Genomic DNA, 26241 nt, shown 5'->3' on the forward strand with positions numbered 1-26241 from the left:
TGAGTTTTGGTCTTTCTCTCCTTGGTGTTCTTTCCAGAAAGTCTCAGTCTTGAATTTCTCACTCATGATCACTCAGTCACCCTCGGCCTTAGGCTCCAGTCTGGCCACCCCTCCTGGTCCTCAGCAACTTGGTTCTCACCCTGACGTTAGAAAGAAACAGCTTTGGGCTTCCCTGGTGGCTCAGTGGTTGAGAGTCCGCCTGCCAATGCAGGGGACACGGGTTCGTGCCCCGGTCTGGGAAGATCCCACATGCCACGGAGCGGCTGGGCCCGTGAGCCATGGCCGCTGAGCCTGCGCGTCCGGAGCCTGTGCTCCGCAACGGGAGAGGCCACAGCAGTGAGAGGCCCGCGTACCGCAAAAAAAAAATAAAAATAAAAAAAGAAAGAAACAATTTTCAGACTGGCTCCAGTTTGTATGCATTTAGTCCTGGGCTGCATGTCTGCTCCTGCTCCGTGAACTGGGGCGAACATGGGGAGGGCACAGGCTGAGAAGAGATGAGGTCCTAGGGCTCTGGAGAAAGGAATTTCTCCAGAATGACCAATGGGCCACAAAGTTATGGTTAAAGAGTGAAGCTACAAGCAAGAGAAGCAGGACTGAGCCTCAGCTCTTGAATAGATGCTATGTACCAGGGGCCATGTGCTAAGAAGACTGATGAACAAACCAGATTGAAATCCCTGTCACTCAAGAGGAGAAGCAGGGAGATGAGGCAGGAGGTCCTATGCTCGGAGGATGAGAGCCACTTTGGGAAGTGGAGTGCTCTGGGGTCAGGACAAGTGACTCACGAAAGAGGCTGCACAGTGCTAGTACTGGTGGCATATCTTCATGGAGGACTGGAGTCAGGCCATTAGGGTGAAGTTAATTCCCTTGTTAAGACTAGATGGTGGGTGTGGTAGATCTCATCTGGAGTATATTGACCAGTCTTCTGGATATTTCCAGTGAAAGGGATGGAATTAATAAAATCTTCAGCTAAATCCAGTGAAGGAGATGGAATTAATAAGATCTGTAGCTAAATATCATCTTCCAATGAGATCTGAAGAAAAAGGAGATGTAGAAATAGAAAGAGAAGGGTCAGAAAGAAGAAAGGCTGATACTGGCCTCCTGGCTCCAGTCCACAAACACCACAGTCCCCAGGCATGGTAGAGTAGCTCTCCCCTTGGGTACCCAGGGACACAAAGGTCTGCCGAGATGCCACCCAGCATGAGAGCCACGTGGTGGCTTCCTGGGCCTCACAGGTGGGTTTCTGTGTTGGGATGTCAGCTCCAATCCAGGTGCTGGTTTCCAGCAGTGGTCAGCATAGGAAACATCCATCACGGACTGGCGTGCAATGTGACTGAGACGTTGCAGTCCCCAGGTGGGTCCTCTCCATCCTCATTTTGCAGAGTTCCCTGCAGCCCAGCAGACTCTATTGTGTTCTGAATGAAGAGCTGCCGACTGTGTATCTGGTCTGGACTCTTGGAAGGAGTGACAGCAACACCTACCAGCCAGCTTCTGCTGTAAGCAGGCTGCCACAGGCAACAGCCAGCTGGAGGAATGCGTTAGCCTGATGAACCAACCTCCAGGGAAGCCCTCTTTTCACTTTAGAACTTTCTAGCCTTTTACAAAAACACCTAATTCAGGTGACTGAACCAACCATTGGCTTCAGTCAGAAGTATGCAATACACAACACACATCTCACACACACACACACACACACACACACACACACACACACACACACACGCATGCAGGAGATTTGGGGTTCTCAAGTGGCCATGTTTTTGCAGACTGTTAATTGCAATCTCTCTATCTGCGCTGGTCTGACAACTAGATAATTCCCTTCCTAAGACATTCTGTGAAGAACAGGATTCTGGTTTGGCTCTTTGCTCTTAAAAGTCATCTTGAGCCAAGAGGCTCTTCTCATCCTGCTACAGGCTGGGAATGGTTTTGCTACCTTAATGCTCTCATGTTTTGTTCTTTTGCATCAGTACTGCTTTATGAGATTATTTCTTTCTAAATGACTTATATAGGCTGTGTTTGTGGGAGGCAGGCACACGTGTGTGTGTGTGTGTGTGTGTGTGTGTGTGTGTGTGTGTGTGTGTTATAGGCTGAGATTCTGGAACTAAGGAGAATTGTGTGTTAAAGCACAAACAGTTTTGATGTATAACTGCACTTATATTGGTTGCCTCCCCTCACTCCCCAGGCCTTTAATTGTTCATATTTTAACTGGAACACACTTCTGATCCATATGTATAAGATTTAACTTTAGCTCACTCAGCAGGGTCCTAAGCTTGAACATTTCACCTATAGAGAAGCCTTCTTTTCAAATTAAAATTCTTTTTGAGATTCACACGCAGTTGTAAGAAATAATGCAGAGAGATCCTCTGCACACTTAACCCAGTTTCCCCCAATGATAACATCTTGCAAAACCATAGTAAAATAGCACAGTCAGGATATTGATGATGATACAGTCAAGCTATGGAACAGTTCCCTCACCACAATGACCCTCACCCTCCACTCCCACCCACCTCCTTCCCTTGCCCCTGGCAACCACTACTCTGTTCTCCAGTTCTGTAACTTTGAAAGACATGTTTTGTTTTGTTTTTTAAATCAGGCTAATCTTGGTGAAGTTGACTTTATTCCTCACTAGTGTCCTAAGCCCTCTGCCATTGGCTAGATAGAAATTTAAAGCAGCTGTTCTCCATGCTCTTTACACAGTCAGCACTGTGCTATAGTGACTGATAGTGTGGGCTCTACAGGTGGAATCATAGAGGAATTACTAGCCTAGTGATCTAAGACAAGTTGCTTAACTTTCATATGCAAAAAGGGGATGATAATAATAGGACTCAGAGACTGTTGAGGGATTAGCTAGGTTAATAGATCCAAGTACTAAGGACAGTGCTTCTCAAGCTTTCCTGTCACTCAGAGCTCCTGTCATTTTATGGGGCCTGAGAGTCTGCATTCTAACAAGCTCCCAGGTGATGCTAATGCTGCTGGTGCTCAGACCACGCTCTGTAGCAAGGACTCAGGAGAGTGCCTGATACACAGTAAGCACTCAAGAATCATCGGCTGTGTTTTTCCAGATGAGTCTGAAGCTATGTTGGATAGAAGCTGGAGCAATGAGCCTGAGTTTTAAGGTTCAGAGCCTGGAATGCCCCTAGCTTTGCCGGCCCCAGGGCCAGCCTAGACCTCAAGAGTGAGGCTGCTGGTCAACCTTAACAGAAATGGGTGAGAGAGTGTGGATGCGCCCCTGCCCGAATCTCTATCCCCGTGCTGTTTCCTGTAGGAAGAGGCACGCCCCAGGAGTCACTTCTCTTTCTCACTAGCGTCTCCTGCCTCCAGAAATGCAGCTCCTGCAGGTGGCTCCCTTCTCCACCTGGGCAGGCAGGTGTTGGGGGGTGGTGAGAGAAGAAAGACCACCTGTGCCCAGGTGGCTGTAAACTGCCCGGGGCAACTGTGCCAGCAGCTCTGAACTGCCAAAGGTTGACTTGCCCTTCATACATCAGGGATAATAGTGGGAATGATAGCTGTGCCCTGGCAGCAGCCCTACCACGTGTCCTCGTGGAGTCTCTGTGCCTCAGGCAGCCACAGTTACTGGTCCTGAGATGGCAGCCCTGGGGAAAGTGAGCAGGCTGGGGTTTTTCTGTCCAAGGCAAGTTGGAATGCCATCCTCCTGGCATTAAATCTCACAAGTGACCCAACCTGGTTGTAGAAATACAAATAGCACATAAGTACACTCACAGGTGTGTGCGTGTCCATTCGACACACCCCTGCTGTTAAAGGGTATCCCCCAGCTTCTTCATGCCTGTCGACATGCTGGGAAAAGATAACATCTTGTGCTTCTTTTAAGTTGCATTTCTCTAATGACTAGAAAGGCTGAGCCTCCCTTCTGGTGTTTATTTGCCGCCTGCAGCTTATGAAATCAGGTTTCTAGCAACACCCTGGCCACCAGCTCGGCACACCAATGAGGAGGCACCACCAAGGCTTCACAGGAGGAGGTGAGCAGTATTTATTTGTTTAACGTAAAGACTCTGCTGCAGAAGCAGTGGCTGCAGCCCCCAGAGGGCCAGCAGCTCATGTTGGAAGAGAGAAGAAAGCTTCCATGTGACATCAGACTCTTTCTGTTCTGGTAACTATTCGTCGTCATTCTGTGTCTGTGACGATGCAGCTCCAGCCAGCCCGTCTGTGTCCAACAAGAGGGCCGTTCACGGATCCACGTGGTCCTGAGGCAGTGTGATGCAGCCAGTGGGAAGAGCCCTAGGCCTGGGGCCAGCAGACCCAGGTTCAAGTTCCAGCTGTCCCTGCGGAGGGCACGGGTGACTTTCCCCCAGCTCTCCTACTCTTTGCCATCTTGCAGCTTTTGACCTGCCTCTGCCCGTCCTTAGGCCTCACTGCACCCTTGGCCTCTGTGGTACTGTTTTTTTGTTTTTTTTTTTTTGCGGTATGCGGGCCTCTCACTGTTGTGGCCTCTCCCGTTGCGGAGCACAGGCTCCGGACGCGCAGGCCTGGCGGCCATGGCTCACGGGCTTAGTTGCTCCGCGGCATGTGGGATCTTCCCGGACCAGGGCACGAACCCGTGTCTCCTGCATCGGCAGGCGGATTCTCAACCACTGCGCCACCAGGGAAGCCCTGTGGTACTGTTTTTTCCAGCTCCTCTCCCAGCCCCTGGGACCACTCTTCCCCTCTGCCCTTGAAGGGTCCTAGTCTGGGTGTCCTCCAAGTCCCTCTCTGTATATGCAGTTCCTCCTGATAGCACCCACTGGGCAGCTTCAGCTTGTCTCCACCCAGCCGGCTTCCAGCAGGCGCTCTCTCCTGGGCCCCTGCTCACATCCCACTGCTTTGCAGCAATGCCATCTGGCGCTCTGTTCCCAGGAACGCTTGCCGTGTCCACACCTGAAGGTATTTCTCCCTGAAGCTTCTTCTGCTGTGGGCCAGGTCGTAGTAAATGGTACTGAGTAGTCACTTGAGCCAAAGACGTTAAGAGTTCACCCTTGGGCCCTCCATCTCTGCTGCTAGAAACTTTTCCATGACTCCCCACTGCACACTAAATGAAATCCAGGCTCTCTGGAATTCTTTCCTAACTTAAATTCTTGGTTTTCATCCTCCACTGATTTCCCTGAGTGTATTGTTCATTCAGGTCAAACTGGACTACTTACAATTAATCATGTACTACCCAAATAATCATGTACCTTCTGGTCTCTGCACCTAGAGAGCAGGGGTTTTTAACGTTGGCACTATTGATATTTTCAGACAGATCATTCTTTGTGGTGAGGGGATCTCCTGTGTATTGTAAGATGTTCAGCAGCATCTCTGGACTCTACCCAGTAACATCATCTCCCCAGTCATGACAATTAAAGATGTCTCCAGACATTGCCTAATGTTCCCTGGGAGGCAAAATTGCCCCCTACTGAGAATCGCTGATCAAGAGTTCATGTTGTTTCATCTGCATAGAAAGCCCTCTCCCATGTCTCCCTTCCCCTAATTTGTAATTTAGTGATAAATTCAACAAAGTAAATTATAGAAAAATATGCACTATGCTTGTTATATGTGCAAGAGAATGAGGGATGGAATAGAGTATGCAAAGATGAACATAGTGATGTAAGGTGTGTTTCCTCAGGCTCCTCTTGTTGAGGGTTAAAGATGTGATGATGCCTTCCTACAGAACCAACCTGCGTTTGGCTGTCTCTCACCTACACCTGTTATTGTAGGATTCTGGCCCCAGAAATTCCTGGGAGCAGTTAATCTCCCATGGCTTCATAAAAGAATCCCATGACAGACAAGTTACCTCTCCCATGGAAACCGCCCCCAGCCTCAGACACCTGTCAGGCTGGGTGATGCCCATACATGAGGTACCTGCCAAGTGCTGAGGGTTCTCCACCTCGAAATGGCCCTGCATCTGTGGGACCCCTCGCAGCACCACTGTCTCTTTGTGTTCTCTCCAGAACTATAGATATGGGATTTTAATGAAACTACTCTTTGCTGCTTAGACAGGTACCCATGGAAGGCTAGGCTGGGAGCTAGCCCAAGGGACAGATACTATGACAGACTTGTTATTCTGCCACCTTGGCTTTGTTACTTATCCAGCATGTCATGCCTGATGCTCTCCCAAGATGTCCACGGGGGCAGGGTCCTGGTGGCTGGTCCCCCAGCTCTCCAGATACACTGAAACATGTCTGAATCCCAGTGGCATCAAACCATAATCAGGGGCTTCCCTGGTGGCGCAGTGGTTGAGAATCTGCCTGCTAATGCAGGGGACACGGGTTCGAGCCCTGGTTTGGGAGGATCCCACATGCCGCGGAGCAACTAGGCCCGTGAGCCACAACTACTGAGCCTGCGCGTCTGGAGCCTGTGCTCCGCAACAAGAGAGGCCGTGATCGTGAGAGGCCCGCGCACAGCAATGAAGAGTGGCTCCTGCTCGCCGCAACTAGAGAAAGCCCTTGCACAGAAATGAAGACTGAACACAGAAAAAATAAATTAATTAATTAATAAACTCCTACCCCCAACATCTAAAAAAAAAAAAAAAAAAAAAACCCATAATCAATCTCAAGGCTGCAAAGAACAAAGAGCTTTATTAGGGGTCTTAAGTATTGCATTTCAGGAGACACAGATCCTAGTGAAACCAAAAGAGTGTTTCAGAGAGGGGAAAGAGTCAGGGGCTTATAAAGACAGAAAGCCACACGGTGGTTCTAGTTGCCCAGGGAGAATTGTGATTGACTTTGACGCAAGTCAGGAAATATTTGTTCTTAAGGAATTGTGAGTTGTTTTAGGGTAGGGGGTCCGATAAGTGGGTAGGCTGTCACAAGTTATTTTAGGGTAAGGGTCCAATAAGTTTCTTGAGTTTCTGGCAGATCTGCTGGATGTCTTTGTTAGGACAATAAGCAGTCAAAAGGTCAGATTCCATGCAGGTTGAGACGCGACTATATCGCACCTCTTTAATGGCCTCCTGGCTCCATTTTAGAGAGCTCTCTTAGCACTTATGATTCCATTTTGATTTTCCTTCCACAGTGGTGTCAACTGGAAAAAAAACACAACGTCAGAGCTGTGAGCTGAGTTTTATTCAGTGTCTTACTGAGGACTACATACCGGGAAACAGCCTCTCAGAGAGCTCTAACATATATGTGATTTTGGCTAAGGGATATGTGCAATCAGGCATACATGTGCTTGTCACAAGGAACAGATATCTCAGCTAATGATTTTAGTGCTTTTTCTAAGTATGAGAAGATGCAAGAATCTGGCTTCATAAAAATTTCTTCTGAAATATATCCGAGGGCCTGTTTGCCTGTTTTCCCAAAGCACAGTGTCTTATCTTGTTCTTCATCCTGAATTCCTTTCAGAGTGTACTGTAGGTCAGTGATAGCATGGCTAATGATGTAATCCTTGAGGAAGCAGATGGTGAGTGACATTCCTTTTTTTTTTTACAGTGGTGAGCATGGACCAATCTGAAATAGATACTCTGTGCAATGGGCCATGACATTATGAATGAACTTTTTTTTTAATATTAAATTTTCTTAAACACTCTTGTTATTCTTTTTTTAAAAAAATCTGATTCGTCCTCAAATCTTGCCTTCAAGATTTCTGAGCTTCCTTCCTTTAGACCTCTCTGCTTCCAATATGATGGAATGTGGGCTCTCACTCTCCTACGAGGTCCTACACTTTGACCCTCTTATGGGCCTTTAATAAATTCTGCTCTTTAGTGTAGGTATTTGGGTACTTTTCTCTCCCCTCTGATGTGAATACTCCTTGAAGATATGGCGTGCCTTAAACCCACTGTAGGTGCCGTCACTGTATGATGAAACTCCAGCTGTGTGACTGGTCTTCATGAGTATATAACAGACATCATGTGCCATGAACTGGTGACAGAGGTGAACTGTAGGTGACATGAGGATGTCACCTCATGTGACACCTACATGGAACATCCAGGACACTGTTGAATGAAAAAAAATGCTCAACATGAGAGTTGTGAGTTAAGTTTTAGTTGGGGCAAAATGAGGACTATAGCCTGGTAGACAGCATCTCAGATAGCTCTGAGGAGCAGCTCCAAAGAGCTAAGGGGAAAGGTCGGTATTATATATGATTTTAGTGAAGGGGGGTATGTGCAGTCAAGCACACACACGTTTTAGCAGAGGGTTGCTGCTAGTCACAAGGAGCAGATGTCTCCATTCGTGATTTTAGTACTTTTCTAATAGATATGAGAAGATGCAAGAATTTGGGCTTATAAAATCTTCTCCTGGAAATATCTAACTATCTGAAGGTCTATGCCACCAGTTTCCCCCAGAGAACAGAGTGCCTTATTCCTGATCTTCATCCTGAACTCCTTTCAGGGTGTGCTGAAGGTCAGCAGCTGCAGTGGCCATTGACTTCATCCTGGTAGAGACAGATGGCAAGTGCCAATTTTTAATTGGTAACACAAAGATCTTTGACCTGCTCTGCCACTATTTCACTGGTGCCCTGGCCAGCTCTCATAACTCCTCCATCTCAGTGTCCCATCCATAAAATGAGGGAAACAGACCCCAGGGATCTGGCGAGACTCCATTTATGTGCATTTATGTGCATTTATGTGCACCACTGAGAGGAAACACTTTCCATTTATTCAAGGTCTATTTTCAGTAATCTGTGCATTTTAGACCAGGAAACAGTGGTGTGATTCTTCAGTAAAATACCCCAGCAATCGCCTGTCTTCAGATATCATTCACATAAAGAGCTTATATTCAGGAAGAACTCAGCAGTTTGGAAATGGATTGAAATCCACTTCCTGTCGCTCCTGGCCTAGATACCTCTGCCCCTCAGATGGTTTCCTGTGGTCTTGGCGAAATTCTGGAAGCCGGGACCAACTTAACAGCCACAGCCCAAACCCAGGACCCTTACTCCAGGGCACCAGGGCTCTGGGAAGGTTCAGGAAAAGCTTTGATTTCTAATAGAATCCTGTTGTTCAGGAAATCAGAGAGAGGTAGTTGAGGGGCAGAAACTTCATTGTTCAAGAGCCCACCTGTGAGTTGTGAGGGACCTAGGGGTTGTAGGTGCTGCTGACTAGGAAAAGGAAGGGTGTTCCCCTCTCCCCACCATGCTGATTTTGCAGAGGGTGGGGACCACAGTGAAGGGAGGAAGGTGTTTGCATGGGAAGTATAGCTATCACAGAGCCTTGCTCATCCAGAATTACGGGAATAAGGTTGGCCATGAGTGGACTTCCCAGAAAATAGAATATCAGCCCTGTGAGCAGATTTTGAAAAAGCATTATCATCTGGGGAGACATCTTTCTGATGGGTGTTGCACCTTGCCCAGCTCCTTAAAAGGAGCACATGGAAGAGCATTTTGCTTCTTCTGTGATTCAGCCTTATAGCCCATCACTTGCACCTGACCCTTAGCTAGTCTCATGGGTTCTGACACATGCCCCATGCTTTTCCTTCTGAGCCTTGGTGCCATTGTCTCCACATGTCTGCATCCTATGACCTTCTACTCTGTATTCTCCCCAAAGCACACACAGTGAGTTCCAAATAAACGTCTTTGAATGAACAACTTAGGGTCATAAAGACCCCTACCATTTTGAAGTTCTGTCCAGTTGGCGAAGCACTTTCCTTGTCTTTTTTGAAACTGTTGTCCTCAGGGGCTCCCATAAGGGGGAAACTCCTGTTCATCCTTTCACTCCCTCTACAAACATTTCATTACTTCCTCCTTTGTCCTGGCATGATGCCAGGCATCAGAGGTGTAGAGACGAATCAAACCTGCTTCTTTCCCTCAAGGAGCTGATGATCTAAAATTTATATGAAGAAAGTGGACACAATTTAGTATGCAAGTGCTCTGCTGGGTCATGCCCCACCTGCCATGGTGCACAGAGAAGGGGATAGTTCCCCTATGCCTAATGGCCTAAGACAAAGGTGTTTTTAAAAATTCTTTTTGATTTCCTTCATTCTCTCTCTTTCCTCACTGTCACGCCTTGATATACCTGGTACACCTACTCTTACCATCTCTCCTTCCCTCTTATCACCTGCTGTTTCTCATCTACTCACTTCTAGGAAATTGGTTGAATTCGTCGTATCCTTTCCTTATAGCAGTGGGTTTCAACTGTGCCTGCCTGCACTTTACAGGTACCTGGGAATCCGTTAATCCCCATACTGTGTCCCAGGCTCAGAGATTTTGATCTGATTAGTCAGAGTAGGTCTCAGACTCCCAGCTGATGCTGGTATGCACCAGAGTTTAGAACTGTTTTATGGGCAATTGTAAATCTATAGATTCTGACAAGGCTTGGGGATGGCCCTAGACAAACCTGCAGATTAAGGGTATGGGTTTTATGACAGCTCTTTTCTAAGCACAGAATCTATTCTTAAATCACTGGAGTCTGAAGACCCAGTCCTGGCCTCTTTGCAAGTTGTAACAGCCAGGGGAAGAGTCAACAGATAGAGTGGCCCAGGGCCAAGAAACAGCCCAATCCATATTCCAAGATGTCTTAACACCTCACAAGCAGTTGTGATGGTGGCTGAGGTAATTTCTAATAAGGTGTTTGAAATCTCAGCTAATCAATGTTAGTGCTAACAAGGGGCCAGAGATTTTATCATAATGGCCAAATCATCATAACTCAGTCTATAAACTGAGAAGCTTCAAGATCTGTGGTTTGAAAACTGAATATAAGCTATTTATACACCCAGAAAAGTTAACTGTAACCTGACATCCATAAGATATATCTAGGAGGGCCAAGTTACCAAAGTAGTGACAAGCTGCCACCTTCTAATTTCTGAAAGATCTCTCAAAAATCAGCCTAGTCATGGGACTTCCCTGGTGGTCTAGTGGTTAAGACTTCGCCTTCCAATGCAGGGGGTGAGGGTTCGATCCCTGGTCGGGGAGCTAAGATCCCACATGCTTCGTGGCCAAAAAAACCAAAACAAACAAAAAAAAAACCAGAAGCAATATTGTAGCAAACTCAATAAAGACTTTAAAAATGGCCCACATCAAAAAAAAAAAAAAAAATCAACCGAGTCAGGCTCTGGCTGTATCCAGCTGTCGGTGATGTGAGTCCACATAGCAGCCACCTGGTGCTGTTTGCCACGCTCAGATGATTTTAGTCAATTGGCAACCATTTATGGAGCACCTGCTATGGGCCTAGCATAGAGGAACATGGATGTGGATAAACATAGATGTTGTCCTTGAGGCACTTGCTGTCTTGTGAGACTGACTCCAACTTTTCTAATGTATAAAGATGAAATCATAACCCAGAAGATAACTCATAGCTGCATCCTCCAGCCCAGGGCTCACGCAGAGCAGCAAACAAGAGCTGAAAAAGTCAATGGGGTAGGAGGCGCTTTAGGGCTCTGTTCCCTGAGCCTGAAACTCAGGGTAATTAGCATGCCTCCCTTGCTTTCACCCAGGAATAGGTAATGCAGAGATTAAACAAAGCGGTTTAATGCAACAGGTATGTAATGGACATCAACTTTGTGATGAAGTTGATGAAGCAGAGATGAAATACTCATGGTCTGTGACCTCAAGGAAGTGAGGAAGGGAAGACAAGTGCTTGGCTTATTCTAATATAAAAGAAAATAATGATAGTGATAATTATTATGCTGATGATAATGGCAGCTCCCCTTTGGTGAGTGGTCAGTGTGTGCTGGGCACAGTGCTCAGTTCTCATCCTACACACATAACACATCCATTCTGTGATGTCAGTGCCCTTGTCATCATATAACTTTGAGAAAACCGAGGATGTGAGAGGTTGGCTAATGTGCCCAGGATCACACAACCTGTAAGGAACCTTCACGAGATCCAAATCCAGGCCCATCTTTTCCATAGCCTGAGCACTCAACATCTGTGGTGCATTCTAAGAGGCCTAAAGGAGATTATTTGGGGGCTGGAGGGGGCGAGGACACTTCTGGATAGGGACTGGATTGGGTTCTCCCAGAAGCTGACCGTGAAATGAGGATTTGAATGCAAGTAGTTTATTGGGAGGTGATCCCAGGAGGTGCTGGTTGGAAGTAGTGATGTGAGACAGAGGGAAGGGAAGGGAAGGGAAGGGGAGGGGAGGGGAGGGGAGGGGAGGGGAGGGGAGGGAAGGTCACCAAGTCATGGTACATAATCGAGTTCCCCCTGTGGGCAACTGGATGTCAGTCTCAGTGGGGCAGTACGTGAGATAGTGCAGACCCACTTCAGAGCCATCCTACCTGAGTGGTGAGGAAGCTGAGGTCCTTGTTACCATGCTTTTTACTACCTGTCATTAGTTGAGGGCCACTATTTTTTTTTTAATGTGGACCATTTTTAAAGTCTTTATTGAATTTGTTACAATATTACTTCCATTTTATGTTTTGATGTTTTGACCTGAGGCATGTGGGATCTTAGCTACCCGACCAGGGATTGAACCTGCACCCCCTGCATTGGAAGGCAAAGCCTTAACCACTGGACCGCCAGGGAAGTCCCAAGGGCCACTTCTAAGAGCATTAATTCTTTGGTCCTCTGGCTGTGGGCAGAGCAGGCTCAGAGTTCTCAGTGGACAGCCTCATGTATCTAGGCAAGTGCACTGTTCTAGGCCTGTCTTGAGCTCTCGGCCCTGGAGGCCCAGGGTGAAGGATGGCAATGCAAGTCCTCCCCGATCTGCGCTGGGGAGGCTGTATGATATGCTTGAGCTCAGAGACCCACACCACTAACTCTTCTTCAGGATTAGTGGTTTTCAGGCTCCATGGGGGTGAGTGCGAGCCCAGCAGAGAGGAACTTCCTACCCATAAACAGGCATGGGTACTTTGCTGACCTCCTCACGATGATCAGAATGATGTCCCAGCATTTCAAAGATCAAAGATCTGGGAGTTTGTTCGTAAACTGGTGTAGATGCCTTTGTCGACTGAAAAAAAAACCAAAACACAACCTAAAAGTTGAGAATTATGTTTTATTTGGTGGACAAAACTGAGGGCTTTAGCCCAGAAGACAGCCTCTCAGCTCTTACCAAAGAAGTAAGGGAGGAGCCTAGATATATAGGAGTTTTGCAACAAAAACCAGGTAGTCGGAACATCAAAAGATGACAGTTAATTAAAGAAAACCAGACATCTCAAGTTAATGAATTTAGCGCTTTTCTATGTATGGGAAGATGCAAGAGTCTGGGCTCATTGCAATCATTACTTTAATATGTACCTTAGCTCTCTAGGGCCACAATCCTATTCTTTCCCATCCTGAGTCACCTCAGGGTACACAGTTGGGGGTGGCTGCAGTGGCTGCAGTGGCTGCTGGCTTGATGACTGCAACATCCTTTGTCTACTGATACGGCAGGCAACATTTTTCATCCACACCCTTGGAGAAAAATTTTACAAGCCCTGCTGAATTTCAGGGCAGTGGACCTGGATTTGAGTGTCAGCTTTGGTAACATCAACCAGGCCAGCCTTTCTGGGTTTTTATTGACTGGCTGGCCTGCAGCACCCCATGTCACTCAGTGCAGATCTGGACCCTCTCTTGGGAACATGGGGCAAACGACCCACTGTGTAAGCTGTTCTGCAGTTCCATGAGGGATGGACACAGAACAGTGGAAAGGAGCATGGGCTTGGGAACCAGGGACCAGGATAGAGCCCTGCTCTGCTCTTTACTGGCTGAATTACTCTAGGCAAATCACTTAGTCATTTTGAGCCTCATTTCCCTCATTTGTAGGATGGAGATAAAAATACTCCATTCTTTTTAGTGTTGTTGTGAGAATTAGGTCAGATAGTGCCTGTGCGATGCTTTGTATGGCCTGCAGGGCATAGCAAGACTCAGTAAATGGTAGCTTCTTATTATCCTCATGTTGCCCCAACCAGGATCCTACTTGGTGGAGGCAGGAGGGAGCACTCCAGTGCTTTGTGAGCCTGGAAGAAGTCCTGACGTCATGGGAGCAGATGCTCTTTGCTTGCCTCTGTCTGTAATTATGAGGCTTTGTTCTTTTCCACAATTAGACGTATCAGGTTCAAAAGAGTCCTTGTCTCATGCTAATGAATAGATTAATAACCTCCCTCCCCAGATGCAGGAGACTTTATCAGCCTCTTGAAATGTTGATGATATCTCTGAAAGGGAGCTTTAGGGAGACACTCCTAAATAAATCATTCATCCCTACCATACCTGAGCCCCACCCTTGTCTGAGAGGTGGGAGCCTGCAGCCATGGCACAGTGTACTGGCTTGGGGGTCAGTCAGGGGGCACGTGAAGTGGGTGCCCACAGGCTAGCCACTAACCAGCTGTGTGGGGAAAGATGAAAAGCCTGACTCTAATATCAGGGGGCAGGATAAAGGCTGAAGGAGCTAGAGAAAGGAAAAGGAATGTCTTTCAAGCTTGTGCTCAAGCTTGCAACTCAAAAGTGTGTTCAGGCAGGCCCAGCTCTGAAGGCGTGAGGCTTGTGGTCCCTGTGCCCCTGCCTCCCCTCTCTAGAAGACCTGCTTCCCAATTGCTGTGCCCTTGGCTGAGTCCCTCCTGGCTCGGTGTCAGCCTTTAGGACTGAGTATCATCAGTTTTGTTTCCCACTCTGATTTGGGGTGCAGACTGCTTAATGGGCTATGTGTGAAGGGCTCCTCTTCTGTCTTCCCAAGATAACCCAACCAATGTTCTGTTTCCTTTATCCCTGAATATGTATTCCAGCTGTCTGATGTGGGAGGCAGACCCCTTAACTGGCAGAAGATCTCTGCTCCGATCTGGTGGGGACCCCTACCCCTTTAGCATTTGATGAGATCTGATATTTTCTCATTTTCCCTGCAGAAGGTCAGCAGCCTATGGAGGAAGCAGAACTTATCTAGAATGATGTTTCCCCAAACTGAGTATAGTATCAGAGCCTTTTAACAAACACAACTGTATTTCATATTTATTCTTCTGCTTTCATAATAGACGTTGACCTATCCTGAAATGAACTGTATACTTTTAAAATTATCTACCAGATCACATACAGAAGGCATTAGGTTTTTTTGATTCCTCTCCAGAATTAACATTTTAATTTGAGAGGCAGTGTTGAATGAAAAACACTGAGACCAAGGTATCTGACATTTTGAGAGAAAATGGTGAGACTTTAAAAATGGCAAAGTTCACCAGGCCAGGCCCCCCATCCCTGGTATGGCCAGTTTGTAGGAGCTGACTTTCTCAGAAGGATTGGAAGTTTGAGCAAAGCCAACCGTTAGCTTCCAAATTGATTTTCAAACCAAAACTGGAACAGTTCTCAAATGGTCCCGGGATTTGGGGCTATTAATACCGAAGAACAATGAGAAGGAAAAAGTGAGTGTGTAAGAGGTGATTTATGACTGAAAGGAAGTTGCAGGGTTGGAAACTTGTATGCAACCCAATCACAGACCCCTCTGGAGATGTTCCAGGGAAGAGATGGAGAGAGTAAAGGGAGAGCGTTTCCGAGAGATATTAAAGCTTACAAAAGGAGGTAATGTGGGCTTTGGGCCTGAAATGAGCCAGCGAGACGCTGACCACATTGAACTTCTCATAACCACAGCAGGCTTTTGTGCAGCTGTCATCGGCACCCGAGACACCCCATGGGCCTTCCCTTGTATTTATTTCTTACCATTAGTCCGTCACCAAGCAGGTTAAATGGCAGGAAGAAAGTCTCCCCACCCGAGTGTGGGACTGTGACCGCTGCAGCTCAAACCTGTGGTCTGAGCTCAGGTGTCAGGTTCTTGGGTGGCAAGGCCACACCTCCAGCTGCTGACCAGTAAGACCAGCTATGGCCCAGTGCAGGTGGAGGCACACAGGACAGTGAGGTTGGGCAGGCAGAGCCTGGCCAGGTGTTCTGGGAATGGACACCTGACCTCACCATTTCTTTTCTCATAGTTCTTGCAAAAGTTATTTATTATTATTTATAGCTTTTTTGAAGTAGAATTGATACACAATAAATTATACATATTTAAAGTATGCAACTTGCACACTGTCTATATAAATGTATATGTATACAGATGTGTGTATACATGTGTCTTTACTTGAAGGACAGGGGAGAATCAGCAAATCCATAAAATGTTTTGTTTGTGTGCAGGGCATTCTTGTGGGATATACACCAATCACATTCCTTTGGGGTAAGACAAACAAGAATAGGAAAGGCTACTGAGATGGGCTTCTAGCTATCAATCCTTGAGAGACCAGAGGTGGGACCAATTGCAAATATAAACCAAGTTCCCCAAATGGCCAGGCAAGTGTCTCTAAAAATGAACAACATGTATTTATCTAATCTAGGGCATGAGAACAATACCTTACACTGGTGTAGTCTTTTGTAGTTTTAAAAATGTTATACTACCAGTATTTCACTGGGGAGGGACAACATATCTGGATTGTTATTATGGTTATTACTAATCATCATTTACCAAGCCTTCTCCTTAGAAGTCGTTCAATGGCTAAATGGGAGAGGGTAGAAGGGATTCATGTCACTGGAGGGCTGTGGCTGTTTCTAAGACCTGCAGTCCTGCTGGAGAAGCCTCTGAAGGGTTGACCAGATGACTTTCCACTGTTAACACTACATCCACTTGGCAGCATCAATCTCAACCCTCCGCCACCCAGACCATGCCTCCTGCTAATGCACATTGCTGCCAACAGAGTGAAAATGGAGAAAATACTGTATGTTTAATCATTATTGGCCAAGGAATGGGTGGGGCAAGGGCAGGGGTGCAGAAACATCTGGGAATGAGGAGAGATCTGGTATATGGAGGAGAGTCAAGCCTCGTAAAAGCATTTATGGTGTGATTAGGACCAGAATTGTTGGCATCATATGTTTACTGGTCCCCCAGGATCTGTAAGGGCTGGGAATTACCTCCACTCCCAATCTCCCCTTCTGCCAGCTGGCATTCTTGCTGACTTAGCCATTCTTTAGAACATCACCTCTGATCTCTCTTGGAATGTTTAGTTCTATATTCATAAATGGGAGCAGGAAGAAATTTCTAAAAGCAAGGGCTTGGCTAGCTGTGAAGGCAGAAGTTCCGTTTGGAGGGAGCATCAGGAAAAGCACCGCCCCCCCCAAGTATGTGTCAAAGAGCTGGGTGGTCAGCAGTGCCAAGGCAGGGCGAGGCCAGGAGTTCCATGTCTTCCCAGAAATGGGCCTGGTGGAAGGTCAGCCCTGTCACCATCAAATTGCTCTTGACCAGAGAACATGTATTACCCTGTACTTTCCAGTCCTCTGTAATGACACTGCGGGATAGCACCAAAGGCCCAAGTTTCCTCGGTGATGCCTGTGCTTTGGAATCAGCCCTATGGCGCACACAGTAGGGATGCCCTGCAGGAATCATCTCTCCTGCACAGCCTTGGCTCCAGGATGTCTACAAGGGTTTTGAAGTGGAAAAGAAGTAACATCCTCCCTGCAATGTCAGCGGACAAGAGGGTAACCTTGAACTCTCTGGTTTCGGTGCGGTGACCTAGGATATCATCCTGGCTGAGACTTCATGCTGAATGCTGGCAATTATCTAACGGCTGGAAGAGAACTGTTTGGCTTTCTTAAACATCCTCTGCCTTCACTTTTTAAAGGCATGGCTGCTTTGTTTATCTATTTTGTCAATAGATAACACATGCTCGTAATACAAATTCTAAAAACACTAAAAGGGAAAAGCCATGGAAAATCTTCCTTCTTCTCCTGACCCCCCACCATCTAGTTCTCCTCACAGTTAACCACTATTCCAGATTCTTACGTGTCCTTCTAGAAGCATTTTTGCACAATTGAGCAAGTATGTAAATAGGTAATCCTTTTTTTACCTCCCCATACCCCCGCCTTTTTTTCCTCCACAAGTGGTAGCAGTAGTAGGTTGGTTCTATGGAAATAGACTCTGAGATGGGGATTCCGCAGGGCAGGAAGTTTACTTGGGAGTGTGCTCGGGACCCACATCTGTGAGGGAGAGAAGGAAGTGGGACTGATCAGAGGGAGGGATTCTAACTGTAATGCAATCACAACAGAGGCCTCAGCCAGACCCTTGGGGAGCTCTGGAGCCAGGATGGCCCTTCAGAGTTATCCCAATTTGAGGAGAAAGGAGCAGGGCTTTGATTGGTCTCTGGTTATGGACATAATCTTTGGTGAGGCAGCTCTCTTATGGCCTGAGCAGCCCAAGGAGACAGATTTGGGGTCCCTCTAACACTTGCGGCCACTGGGGAATCCAGGTGGGCCCAGGCCAACATCCCCTTCAGCAGCATATGATACACATTGCTCTGTTCATTACCTTTTTTCACTTTACAGTAGATCTTGAAGATTGTTTCACATCAGTACATAAACAGCCTCCTTATTCCCTTTTTAATGGCTGCAGAGTGTTCCTTAGTGTGGGTGTAGCATAATTAAGTTCTCCATTGATGGACATTTATTTTGTTAGCAGACTTTCACAATTACATCCTGTTCTGCAGTGTAGATTTCTCTCTTCATTCATGTGCAAATATATCCTATGGTCAAATTGCAGGGCCCAAGAAAATAGGCACTTTTATTTTTGGAAGATACTATCTAGTGCCATCCATTGAGGTTATGTCAGTTTGCTCTCTCACCAGCAGTGTATGAGATTGTCTGTTTCCCCCACTCTTACCAACACTATGTTATTAAACTTTTTTACTTTTCCCAATCTGTAAAGGTAAAAATGGTACCTTATGGTAGTTTCAGTTTGTGTTTCTTTTTTTTAATGAGTGACATTAAGTATCTTTTTGTTACATTTAAAATCAATTTGTATCACCTTTTCTGCAAGCTTTTTGACTGTAGCCTGCATTTGATTTAGTTGTTGGCCATTTTCTTGTGGATTTCTAGAAACTCTTTATATACTATGAAAGTTAGACCTCTGTAACATAAATTGGCAAGTTCATCCTTTAACTTAGGCGGACACAGAAAGTGTTCTATGTTTCGGGACCTTTTAATGAGTACCTTCTATGACATCTCTGTGTACGGCCTATGTTTTTCCATCCACCACTGAATCCATGTGCTGGGGATGAAGCCAGTCCCAGCTCCTCTACCTTCAGTGGTAAGGGCCCTACTTTGACAACACAGTAAGTTCTGCAGTTTCCCTGGGGATTTTCCACCTGGGCTTGGTGTAGTGTGATCCCACCTATCTCCCATCTTCAGTCTCTCAGGTGACTGCCCCTGGAGATGTAACATGTTCTGTGACTTGGTCCATATGAGGACAGAGTGAGCTGAACTTGGGTGAAGGTTCTCATGGTTTTTTCTCTTTATTTTCATAGGCACTGGAGTTGGACAGACCTGGGTTCACATCTTCCCTTTGTCACTAAATAGCCATGTCATCTTGTTATTATAGCCTCTCTGAGGTTCAATTCCTCATCTGTACATGGATGGATGGATGGATGGATGGATGGATGGATGGTTGGATGGATGGATAGATAGGTGGATGGTTAGATGAGCTGCCTGGAGTGTCATCTGACACTCTGGGAAGGACTTTATTTCTGAAGGCACTGACTTTCAAAGGGAGAAGAAAGGTATTTGACAGAGCAGTAGAAGCCTGACAAGAACAACCTCTTCTCATAGGAACCCAAGCCATGATACCTTTTAAAAAATCCACTAAGAAGGCATGACTGATTGGCTTTGCTCACCCAGGCTCTCCAAACCCAAAGTGTGTGAACCTTAGTCTCAGTATCCTTACTCTGTCAGTAAAGAGCCCTTGGGGAACTAGGAAGAATGACTGACATTAAAGAGCCTTATTTACTCTTCAAAAGTTACATACAGACTGAGTGAGAAGGTGAGCACTTTACCACCTAGAGGCTTCGAAAATCACTTAGTATGTTTTTCTATAAAAGCCAGTCATAATCTATCAAAAGATTAATCCTCAAAGATTTTATGGTAGCACTTAGAATTGCAGTATTTATACATGGAAAATGCTTCATTTATTACCAACTTGAGGAACCTGGCATTGTAGATGAGTTAGGTTTCTATATACCTGAGGTTTGGTATTTAAATATGCATTTTATTTTTCCAACAGTATGTTATTTCAAGCATTTAAAAAATCCTTCTCTTGTAATTTCCTTCAAGTCAATTTTGGACAAGTCTTATTTTTTTATGTCACTTTTTATAGAAATATGTTTCCTTCCCTTCTTAGTAAACAGCACACCTTACACACAAGTTACCAATTTTGTGAGGACTTGGGGTAGTCATTATAAACAGCCATTATTTTCCTGGATTCTTGGATTCAGTAATGTTTTTAGGGGCTACTGCAGTATTCAGGGCTGCTTGGCCCTGCAGGCAGTGGCCTCTAACTGTTCTGCTTTTATTAATGGTACCTCTCCTTTCCCGTTTCATTGTCCTCCTTGTGTCTCCCTTTGTCCTGAGTGTGTCTCTTGCTGTACGTGAGCTTCTCGATAACTACTGACTTCTCTCAGGCCTTTTTTATAGCTTTGTGGACAGAGTTGAAAGGTTGACCTTGCTGGGAATCCGGTCTCTAGATAATACAGATATTCCTGTAGGAGATTATGACTTAACAACCAAGGTGGTCATTGTATTTAGTTAGGGCTGTGAGCGTGTGTGTGGAGAGGCTCAGCAACACTGAAGAAGTGTGCCAGGGAACAGTCTGTTTCAGCTTTAGAAAATAATAATAACAATGGAAAGAAATTGCTCAATAACTGATTCTGTGAGGGAACATGGAGATTGTTATCCAGTGAATATTGATTTTAAAATTCAGGTTCATTGTAAACATGCTGAAAACAAAGGCTAAGATGCCAGCACTCTGCATGAAAAGCAAACACTTACCCATGCAATAGGATTCATTGGGAAAGCAGTCTGCCCTTGTCGGTGGGCAAGCATGAGTTTATTGAGCAGCAATTGTGTCTGTCACTGGTGCAGGGAGGTGAGGGGTAGGTGAGACTGTGGGTGGATGTTTTCACCACCAGCTGCCACCACCTGAGCCTGGCTGAGTCCTCACTGGGGATCAGTGTCAATGGGCATTGATGGGACCATGGCTACCCATATGATCAGATTATAACAACGGGTGTCACTCTCTGAATGCTTACTGGGTTTCAACACTTTGCACACATTTCTCAGTTCATCCTTACAACAATCTTATAAGATCTATGATTACCTCTAATTTACAGATGAGGAAACTGAGACTCAGAGGGATTAATACATAAGATCAAGGTCACACAGCTAGTAAGTCTGTCCAACTCCAGAGTCTGTTCCCCTAACCCACTATGCTTTGCTAGCTCTGATAAGTGATCTGCATTGAGTCAAGGGGAGGAGACAAATGCTAGTCCTCTGGCCTCTGGCAGCAAGGAGCTGGGTGTTCCAGAGCCTCCTAGATATGCCATCAGTTCCTTCTTGCCCCACTCACGTCTCAGGAGGGAATCTACAGGCACCCTCTTAATCATAACCCCTGAAACCTAGGGTAGGTATTGTGCCTCCCCATGTGATAGACCCTTCCTCTGCTGCACATGGTTATGGGAGGGAATCGGAGAATTGGTCAACCAAGGTTTATGTTCATACGGATTGTCCCAAGTGAGGCAGTACTATCATCTGGTGACAGCATACCTACATTGTTGAACAAGTGTCTGAAAGAAAGGGCCTTGAGAGGTAAATGTGAGAGCTTAAACCTTATATCACAGAGTCCTATGCCAACAGAGATGCCTTTTCGAAGTTCTGTTGTATGCATTAGCACATTTGGATCCACACAGAGTAAGGATGGCAGGTGGCTGTTACTTAAAAATCCAAAGGTCCTAAGACTCCATGGTGCTGACTCATCTCCCTGTACATAAGAAGAGAGGAGAGATAAGCTCCAAAGTGGCTGCTCTCTGTAATGCTGAATAGTGCAAGGCATTTCCCTAAAATAGCTTATTAGTGTAGCCCAGTTTTGTCACTAAAGGAAAACTGATCTTCCTGCATGAAAGCGAAGGCATGATTTTATTCAAATTGGTTAATGTTAACCCAGTCCCACTCTATTCTGGGTTCTCTTAAACAGCAAAGGTTTAAGACCTGGCTGCTGTCTTGGGGGCTCTGTCTGTTGGGGATTTTGGCTGAGGATGGGGTAGGGACAGGAGCAAGAAGCATTCCTTTGAGCCAGCCTGGCACTTGCATTCAACTTGGATGACCAATTGGCTCTGTTTGCCTGGGAGTGAGGGGTTTTCCAGGAGAAGGGGACATTCAGTGCTGAAACCAGGAAAGACCAGGACAAACCAGGATGAATTGGTTACCCTAAAAGTTGCTAAACCTCCTTGTGCCTCAGTTTCCTTATCTGCAAAATGGAGATGATAACACTAGATTTCAAAGGTGATATAAGAGAGAATTGAATGTGATAAGATTTGTCAAGCTGTGGCATGTGGGAGCATCAATATATGAATGCTTTAAGACATCAAGGAGGAACAAGAATCCCAAAGAACTGCAGAAACTTCAGGAAAGGACAAAGCCAGCATGAGCCAAAGTGAACTGGGGAAGACTCTGTGGAGACAGGTGTGCTCCAGAGGGGCCTTAAAGAACCGGTGAGACTTGGTCTGAAATTGTACAAGGAGGTTTGATTGTCTTAGAATAAACTATGGATGACTCTAGAAATAACTTTTTCCTTGCTTCAACACACTTGTGTGTTTTAGGATTTAGCTACTGCTGTGCTATGATTCTCAACCCCTTCTGTCTCCTGCCCCCCACCTGTCCACTCTTTTCATCGGAATTTGCTTCTGCTGTGCCATCGGCCTAGTCCCCCACCCACCTCCCTAAAACACCTGCTTGTTAACTGGCCACCAGCACCCTCCCCATGAGAGGTGTCTGGTCAGCCAGGATTAGGGAAATTTAAGCTCAGAGAGGTTAAGTGACTTGCCAGGAATCACCCAGCAGATCAATTTTGAATCCAGAAACAGGAACCAGATGTCTGCACCTTACTCCAAGCTTACTTTGGAAGGTGGAGTGTAGGGCCTGGGAGCCCCCAGCAGAAAGACTGAGCTCCTCTGGGAGAGACGAATAATTCCAAAGCTGTCCTGTAATTTATGGTCAGGAGTTCCCCCTAAGTGTGTCTTATGGGAAGGCATTTTTATAAAAATTCAGCTTTGAGGATACTCCCTGAGTTTGGAAGATTTTACCTATGAAGGAAATCTCTATCATTTAGGAAAAGATGCCACAGTGAATGAATTTAACGAATTAAGGATTTGGCACAAGCTGTGTCAAGTATCAAGTAATGAGCTTTCCATTTCCAGTTACACATTCAGTGCTTCTCAATTCAGCCAAAATTGGAAAGAGTCAGGCTGGTTATTAAAGCAAAACCTGGAAAAGGCAATTAAGTGCTCCCAGGGTTAAAAGGTTGAGTCCTCTGGCAACCCAAATCACAAATTTTACTCACAGATATTCCTGTTACTCAGAGGCTCTGGCTCTTAAACAGCAGTGCCTGAGGGGGAGGGCTCTTCACTTGAGGCAGGATGATAAAAGGCAGGCAAGGACCGGTCCGGTCCTTTGTCTTGCTGCAGTGGAAGAGGGGAGTGCAAGTAAGTCAGGTCTCCAGGAGGCTCAGTCGTGTTCCCGTAGCTTCCCTGGAGGTGGAAGGCATTGTTCAGGCATCTCTTGTGTGCTCCTTGGGCGTTTAGAAATAGGCTGACCAACCATCCTGGTTTGCCCAGGACTGAGGGGTGTCCTGGTCACAGAACTTTGGTCAGTGCTAAAACTGGAAAAGTCCCAGGTAACCTTGGTGACCAAATTGGTCACCCTGTAAATGACCCTGATCTTTTTTTCAAGAGTACTTATTTCCTGCCCATCAATTTTGCAGAATGATAAAAGCAAAGGTGTTGGGTGTAGACTCCATGCCTCCACCTCCATAGCTGTCAAATGGGAATCACTGAATTCCCACCACCTGGGGTGGTGTGAGGGTTAGCCGAGAGTAAGCAGGTGAGTGCTAGGCGCAGAGCAGGGGCCTGGGCAAGGTTGCTGCCCAGCTGTGGAGCCTATTTATTGTTCTCTTGATCAATGTGGCTGCTTTAGCAGCCCAGAGGGCTCAGAGGATTCCCAAGTCCTACCCAAGATCTACTCATAGCATGTCACCTAAGCTAACATATCTTCGGAGAAGAGGTGGACAGTAGCTCATATTAGTTTTTTGTCCGAAAATGGGTCCCATTTCAGAGCAGCCAGCAAGGAGAGCCGGTGCTCCTTGGAGAGTGAAATGCGCTGCCCTGAGAATGGTTTTATCCGTTTTCTGATCAAACCTATTTTGGATAGTCTGTCAAGCAGGTGGAGAAATGGACAATCTTGGATGGATGTGTAAAGGAGGCTGTTTTAGTGTTTTAGTGTCTATCCCACTTTGTCCTTTCAGAGGGTTATTTGCATGAAAAAGTGCCCCAGAGGAGAAGCTAAGGGACAAAGAGCCACTGCCACCGGCCACCTCTGAGAGCAGAGAGGAGCCAGCCCTGTGTGCATGTTTTAACTTCTTAGGAAAAATTGACATAGCAGAGTATCTTAGTCCAAATTTACATGCAGTGCAGTCATTCACAGAGATGCTGTCTCTGCTAATAATCCAGCAATTAAAATGGAATGTGACTGCTAATTAAACCTGCCACTCAACTCAGAGATGCATTTGTTTTCTGATGGAGTTAGATCTGATCTGGCCTGTCTTCAGGATTTGGATTAGAACGGAAGGCCCAAAGAGGAAAGTTCCTCTAAATACCTTTACATTTTCTTCTTTTGAAAATGAACCTTAATACCAGCTAAGATCAAATTAAAAGCTCAAACCAAATAAGTCATCTTAAATTTTAGAAGTGTATGTCTTTGGCATGAGTTTTCATTGATTCCTTCGTTCAATGTACTTTTCCTCATTTGATTTGTGAGTAGAATTTTAATAATTTGAAATGTTCATAGTTTGTTTAATGTTAAACTTTCTTTAAATTTATATTTGATTAAAACCCCTACCATTTAGCTTGGTATATTAGCAGGGATCTGAAGGCTGCATAGTCTACTGTGAAGAATGCCTGCCCAAGAGGATTCTGGGCTTGAAACCTGTTTAAGTCACCATATAATTAGGGAATTTTGAGTCAAGTCAAGGAAAGGAATGGATCAGGCTTGGGTGGTGCTGCACAGTTCTCCTTGGTAGGGACTGTCCTGTGAGCCCCACATTGACATAACCTGATTGGAATATTGGGACTAGTTGTGCCAGGTGATGCAGCAGTTTCAAAATGCTCAGCTACAAAGAAAAGGAAGATGTGGTTGTATGCTAGGTCTCTTTCTGACATCTTCAAACTTGCCAGCCTGTGATAGTATTGGCAAATAAAAGGCATGTGTACCTCCACAACCTTCTCCTGTGCTCAGGGCAGACATCTATAATCTATCCCTTCACTATTTCCTCTTGAACCAAGACGTGGTCTGAAGCCCTGTTTACACTATTCTCAAAACAGCCACTGCCAAGCGAATGGAATGGGAATTCAGTTGAGACATTGCCACCATCCTGGCTGTAAGGCATCCTCTGAGCACCTGCTGTGTGAGACAGGAAGAGGATTGAGAGAAAAGGAAAAGAGGCTATCAGGATGCAACTCCATTCGTAGCCTGAGTGAGGCTGGCACCATCCTCCTCCTCTCCCCCTCGTGCCTGGCTCTAACTCACAGAGTGTAGAGTGCATGTGAGGAGATGGGCCTCTCCAGCTCCCAGATAAGCCTTCTGGACCCTTTGTTCCACAGGCTTCTGGGGCCAGTGGGATGGAATATTCTAGAGAAAGAACATTTCCTCACCAAATGCTTTAGGAGACACACTTGAAAGGCAATGAGGAAGGTGTGACTGGTGAGCTCCAGGCCACCCACTCACCTTGGCAGCCCTACAGGGTGTCTGTTCCCTGGCAGCATCTCACAGGAAGCCAGGCAGGCAGCCACAACAGTGGGCAGGACCACGACAGGCTTGCACGGAGACAGGGAGAGACTTTGAAAGAGACTCTTGGCTCCTGGATGAAATGCACCGGTCCCCTGGGTGGCCAGTGTGCTGCATTCACTATTTTTTATTGAACCACCAGCTACACAGATGTGTCTGCCCACACAGGCTTTAAGAGGCCCAGTCCTAGCCTTGGGCTCCACGGAGGGAGGGCTGCAGAGGGTCAAACAAAAAGAACAGTCTTCACCTTGAGGTATATGAAGACGAAACCAGCTCCCCTGTTAGGACACTACTTAAGTATTTAGGGATATGAAATGGCTCTGGGAAATGGCTGCAAATATTAAGATTAGCATTCTATCAGCTCCCATCTCCCTGCTTTGACTTCTGCTCTCTGGAAATTCATTATCCACCTGGCAGCCAGAATAGCTGACCACTCTGGCCCTACCACCTCCCACTCACCCTTCATTCTCTGCACTTGCATCTTCCTGCTTCTCAAGAGCACCAGGCCTTTCTGGGCCTCGGGGCGGTTGTGCTAGCTGGTCCCTCTCTTCCCCGATACTTTCAGGGCTGGTTGCTTCTTGTCAC

The sequence above is a fragment of the Kogia breviceps genome, chromosome 4, assembly GCF_026419965.1.
Source record: "Kogia breviceps isolate mKogBre1 chromosome 4, mKogBre1 haplotype 1, whole genome shotgun sequence".
In the NCBI taxonomy this organism is placed as follows: domain Eukaryota; kingdom Metazoa; phylum Chordata; class Mammalia; order Artiodactyla; family Physeteridae; genus Kogia; species Kogia breviceps.